This window comes from Pteropus alecto, unplaced genomic scaffold (assembly GCF_000325575.1).
Source record: "Pteropus alecto unplaced genomic scaffold, ASM32557v1 scaffold166, whole genome shotgun sequence".
Taxonomy (NCBI): domain Eukaryota; kingdom Metazoa; phylum Chordata; class Mammalia; order Chiroptera; family Pteropodidae; genus Pteropus; species Pteropus alecto.
This window is the reverse complement of record NW_006439757.1, coordinates 9176990-9183477: the sequence shown is the minus strand read 5'-3', so window position 1 is coordinate 9183477 and position 6488 is coordinate 9176990. Positions and strand designations below refer to the sequence as shown.

General features: G+C 30.7%; 1 pseudogene; it reads left to right on the top strand.

Annotated features, from left to right (window-relative positions):
* The first annotated feature begins 347 nt into the window (after nucleotides 1-347).
* On the top strand, nucleotides 348-466 carry LOC112483999 (annotated as a pseudogene).
* The last annotated feature ends 6022 nt before the right edge of the window (nucleotides 467-6488 follow it).

Genomic DNA, 6488 nt, shown 5'->3' with positions numbered 1-6488 from the left:
GAATGTGAAGTCCAAGTGGAAGTGAACTCTGAGTTTAATATACATACCAGATTTCGAAGACTAAATGGGAAAAAAAGAATGTGAAAATCCCCATTTTTAAGTATTGACTTGTTGAAATAATACTTTTTTGACTATATTGGATAAAATAAAATGCATTATTAAAAATTAGTTTCATTTGTTTTCTTTTTACTTCTTATAATGTGGCTATTGGAAAAAAATTTTTTACTAGAAGATTTTAAATTGCAATATGGTTCAAAGATTAAATTTCTATTGGACAGTGCTGTTCTAAAACTCACTAGAGTGCCTCTCCTAGAAGAACCCATTTCACGTTTAAAAATTTAGTTGCAGTCTATGGTCATACCACCCTGAACAAGCCCCATCTTGGCTGATCTCGGAAGCTAAGCAGGGTTGGGCCTGGTTAGTACTTGGATGGGAGATTACCTAGGAAGATCAGGTGCTGTAGGCATAAAATATAAAAAATAAAAAAATAAGGGATTGTAAGCTGACAAGGTCCTTGCAATTTGTGAAGTCAACCAAGGGTTGCCTCGGCTAAAAAATAAAAATAAAAATTAGTTGCAAGGAAGTCATGTAAGAGCAGTTTTTAGCTTTCTAGTTCTTGTCATTCAGAGAGCTCCCCTTAATTGGAAGCTGAAATCAATATTGAGTGCGCTAAATCACTATATCTTACACATAAAATATTTTTTAGTAAAAAACTCATAAGGTTTAGAATTTATTTTTTTCATTGTAATGATTTTGATAGTATGTAATTTTATTCTAATTTTATGATATTTTACTCAAAAATTATAAGATTTTTAAAATTTTCAAAGTACCTGAATTTTTAAGTATTCTTTTTTAAAACCAATGTATTATTAATTTTTATTTTCTTTTGTTTTTACATCATGATTGAAGATGATCTTGCAAATTTTTTGCTGCTTGGAATGTATTAAAATTTTTTGTGTATGTGGCCAAAATATAAACAGCTTTGCAAAAGCCCCATGGGCAATGAAAAGAAACATGTTTTTCTTTGCTATAGTATAAGAAACAATTTGTATGCATTAATGACTTAATTTATATTAGTCAAACTATCACTACCTTTGCTTTGTTTTTTGTTATTATTGTTGCATTTCGTTTAGTTTCTGATTTGACAGATCTTCTCAAGATAGAAATACTAAAAGTCTCCAACTTTGCTAAAAAAAAAACCCTAAAATTAGGAGATAAAGTAAAATATTTAACAAATGAGAAAAATCTAGGCTGTTATGGAATAAATACAATCTAAAAGGTAGAAATAAGAACCATGAAAAGTTCAGTGTCATTTTGCCCGGGTTTTGGAAAAAGCCACCATATAGGATAAGACATTTTATGTGATTCTTAAAATATGAATAGGATTTGGGGTTATAGAAGAAAGAAAGAGGTTACAGACCATGGAAACAAATAATGCAAGGTTTTGTGACAACACAGTGAATGTTTGTGAAAGCTAATGATACAAATTGCCTGGAAAGTGAATTACACATTGGGAAGAAGAGAGAAGAAACCCACCCCCCACCACCACCATAAAAAGGTGAACAAGCCGTGCAATTGTCCATATTATAGGCAATGAGGAGCCATTCAAGATTTTGAGAGAGAGAGACATAATAAATTTGATAGTTTGGGCAAATTAATCTGGTATAGTTTTCAGGAATTATTCAAAAGTGGAGGGTATGAAGAAATATTTTGCCACTGTTCATGTCACAGTCATGATGGTGAAAATGTCAGTCCATTTAATGGAGCATCACTTACTCTATTAAGTAAATGAATTACTTTTAAGGGTAATTCATAGACTTTGATAAACTAGATCAATTTTATTTTTCAGTGGAAAGGGTCAGCAAAGGAAGAGGAAGAGTCAACCTCTACAAAAAGACTTCTAACCAGAATGACCAGAATGCTAGCAACAGAAATAGGAAGTCGAAAAGATATGTAAACTTCTCAATTTATATCTCCTCTGTGTTTGTCTCATATACTCAGTTGCCAATCTCTACTTGTATACTTCTTACATATCTCAAAGTTAGAGTGTTCAGATTAAGTTCTTAAACCCAAACAGGTCTCCCCCACCCTGACTCTACCCTACATTGTTGCTGTATTTCTCATCTCAAAGAAGTTTCTGTCTTACATATTAAAATTTATTTGAAAATATTTTCTTAATCTTCTACCTTATGGAAGCAGCAAAATCATCTTTGCCTTTTCTCAATTGTTGGACGTTTAGACTGCTTTCAATTTTGTGGTGCTTCAACATTCTTACTTGTACTTATATCTTAAGCTACTTTTATTATTATTTCCTTAGAATATATTTCTTAGCATAATTCAATAAGAATAAAAGCATATAGTAAAATTAATGTACTGTAAAAAGTGTGATTATTATTATAGGACCATGTTATATGTTATTTTTTCAGAAGGTTTTATCAAGTTAATATTCTACCAACAGTATATGAGTGCATATTCTCACCATATACATACCAGATAATGAATATAATCTACTTTAAATCTTAGACAATTTTAATGTTCAAAAAACTAGTATCACATTAATTAGAATTAATTTGGCTAATTGCTAGTGACACTGAATAATTTTTTCTTATATTTATTAAACATTATATTAGTTTTTCTGTGAATGATCTTTTATAATCCTTGCTTAGTTTTCAAATTAACTTTTTAGATTTTCCTTATGAATTTTTTCATAATCACTATAAATATTTTCTCAAATTTTTAATTTTCTCATCTTTTTAATTCATGTGACATATTTGTGACACACAGAAGTTCCTACTTTTTATGCTCTTAATTCAATCACTCTTTACATTGTGATTTCATTTTAGTTTATGATCCCTTCATTCATATTTAAAGATCAGATGATATATGCAATTTACTTCTGTATTTTTATCTATATATTTTTTAACTTAATAAAAAGCAAAATCAATTTTCCTAACACTATTTTATTGACTAATTCCTCTTTTCACAATAGTTTGTGATATCGGAGTCTATTTATAAACTATAAATTCCATACTTTCAAAGTATCTATTATAGCGATCAATCTACTTTGTTCTAATTATTTTAGATTCATATTATATACACTTAATATGGCATATAGTATATATTATGGAATATACATCTTATTAGGCATGTAATTATTTACCAGCACTGTTCTCTTATTAATCTTCCTGCTCAAAATATTCTTAGCTAATTTTGCCCATGAGCTCCTGTGACGGTTAGTCTTATTGAATGGGCCATGGGGTGCCCAGATATTGGAATAAATATTATTCTGGGTGTGTCTGTGAGGGTGTTTCTGAATGAGATTAACGTTTGAATTGGGAGGTCGAGGAAAGCAGATTGCCTTACCAAACACGAGTATATATTTATTCGGTTTCTCTGGAAAACCCTAATACAACTTCTTTCAAGCAAATAAAACTCCAAAGAAAATTGTTTTTGGATTTTCTTGGAATTATATAAAATCTACAAATTAATTAGGAGATATTTGATTTCTCTATATTAATCTATGTTTTCCTTCAGAAGCATATTTCTTATATTTGTTTAAGTCAGTTTTATTGTCTTTCAGTAAAATTTGTACTTTTTCTTCATAAAGCTACTGAACTTTCATTATTAAAATTATTCTTAGGTATTTTTTATTGCAAATAAATGGGATGTTTTTTTATCAGAATGGCTGGTAGGATATTGAGTTTTAAATTGGAATTAGACTCTTCATCATTGTGAAAGCCTGATTTCTACCCATGACCACTAGGTACTCAAATATTTGTATAATAAAGGATATGTTTTTTGCCTTTATTTGGCCAATACTCATTTAAGAAGCTAGTGAATTTACTTACTAAAAAAAATATTCATTGCACCAACTTCATACCACGATTTAATTTTAGGGGAATGGTTCTATAACATTCAGTTGAAGAGTCAATAGAGAAAATACTTAACAAAGGAAGCCTATGCTTCTCCCGAGCCTCTAGTAGTATATTTGGGGATGCTATCTTAGCTTTCCCAGAAAGAGGAAGATAGCTCTCTTTCCTTGCTAGAAATACTACTCAAATACAGGAAGACAAAAATAAACATGTTTGTTTGTCTTCATTGCAAGCCTCTTTCACACATGTCATCAGTTGACATCAGCAGATGGGTCTTGAGCAATGCAGCTGGTAGAATATGCTCCATCCACCCTTGGCTGTTAAAATAATCAAATCATTTTGATTTGATACTTAAATAATGTTACAACAATGAAGTTTATTGAACGGATAGTAAACTTTTTTATTATAAATTAAATATCTTTTTAAAATTCAGCATATCAAACTTAAGTTATCTTGCTTTTGCATATCAAGATAGCTGGAATTTAAAGTAGTAATACCAATCAATGAGGTATACACCAATTAAATTTGGATACTTGCATACATCCTCTGTAGGTGTCAGCATTGCTTTGTAATAGTCCTATATACAGAACTATGTTTTCATCACGTCACAAGATATAACTTTTATGTTTAATTCAGACTTAAAAATCAGTAGAGCAAATCTAAGACTTTCAGACATCTCCTGGAGTATTGTTTGTTTTTTAACATAAGGTATGACTGATTAAATTCCATTTGGTAAAAAAAAAATTATTTTTATGTTTCTGCTTTAGATATAAATACTTTCAAGGTTTTCACGTCATTCTCTGTGTTTAAAAAAATAAGATGCTTTAAAAATGTGTGCCATAACATTCTTAGAACCTAATTCTATTTGACATACTACTTAGAAAGGATATTCCATTATTTGTGGCTGAGAGACCACCTAACATAGCAATCTATGGAATGATTTGAGTCTCAGACACCACTGCATCGCTATGAACATTCCATTATCTCTAAGGTTCCAGGGGCAAAAGATCTTAATATGATGCCCAAGATGCTATATCATAAGGAGCCCTTTCCATTAGTATTGTAAAAATAGCCACAACTAAAAAAAGATACATAAAATCGTGTAGCAGGAAATGGTTCAAACTAATTATGTTCATATTTTTTAATGGAAGTTATTCTCAAGTTATTAGAATTTAGTCTAGAGAGTACTTATTTAAAAAGGACAAGTGTATATAAAATTTACATTCATACTAAGAAGATATCCATTCCAAGGGCAATTTTTCATTTTCTATGTTTCAGGGATTTTATAAATACTACATTCAAGACTCTGGAAAGTCAGCAATTAATAAGAAGTAGTGGTATCTGATTAAATAAATGCTTCATGCATCTGAACTTGCACCCACAAGCAGTGCTACAATGGGCTGCCTCTGTTGGTGTGTACTTATTTAGTGCCTCATTCTCTACAGCTTTGTGGATAACAGGATCATGTTAGAATTATTATGGAGGTGACAATGCTTATAAGAAACTCAAAAAGCTTGAATTATGTTTAAATTTGTCATCACAAAACCAAGATTTATGTGTTTATAATTATAAATGACTATAAATTGTAAATTGTAATTTAGTATTATAATTGTAAATGCTACAGAGTAAAATTAGAGTTTGGAAAGCACATAGCCAGGTGTAACTGTTCAGTGTTGAAGTCATTCCAAGTAAGACAAAGAGACATAATAAACCTTTCTGTTCACTCATTGCTTTAAATGGTACTCTAGTAACTAGCAAAGTTAGTAGCCTCCTTTTATATGTGACAGTGTGATAATATGTTAGTAAATATTATCCATTTTTCTTCAGTAAATGATGCCAAAATAATTTTATAATCTATTTTGCAGCTCGTTTTTAGGTAGGTGTTCTTTAGAATCTAAAATGGGGTAGTTCAGGTGTGAAAAAAACCAAGAACGGTTTCTCTTTAAATACCACACAACATATGGAATCTCACTGTAGCTGGCAAAGATACTCTTGAAATGGAAAAAAATCAGAAATTTCTTCCATGCCTTTCCAGAAAGAGAATTTTGTGAACCAATTTGGATTATTTTCCCATGTAAAAGTAAAATAAAAATTCAGCTGAAACACACTACTTAGAGAATGCCACTATATGCAGCTGATTACCAACATGAAGATATTTAGAGAGCAAACTATGAGAACAGTATACCCCTTATAGGTTCAATATCCAAACCAAAAAATGTCTCACCATTACTTCTTTAAATACAGTTAATTTTTGACTCATTACAATGACAGCCATGCTATGATATATAAGTAGTTACAAGATCAAGAGGATAATCTACTAAAGATTAATAGCCAAATGACAGCAAAATGGTTTGAGGGTTCGAATCACTGGGGCAGAAGTATAGAATGTTAAAGCTGGGAAGCACCTATGGTGCAATCAAATCCAGTTCTTCCATTTTTATAGGTAAGAAAACTTAAGTCCAGAGGCTTGACTATTTACCCACAGTTTCTTGGGACCTGCCCCTCCAAGATGTCAGTAATCTTTTCATTCATCCATGAAACCTCTAGATCAATATCGGACTTGAAATGTCTAAACAGAGTCAGAGTATGCCATTACATACAACTGGTTCAACTTTT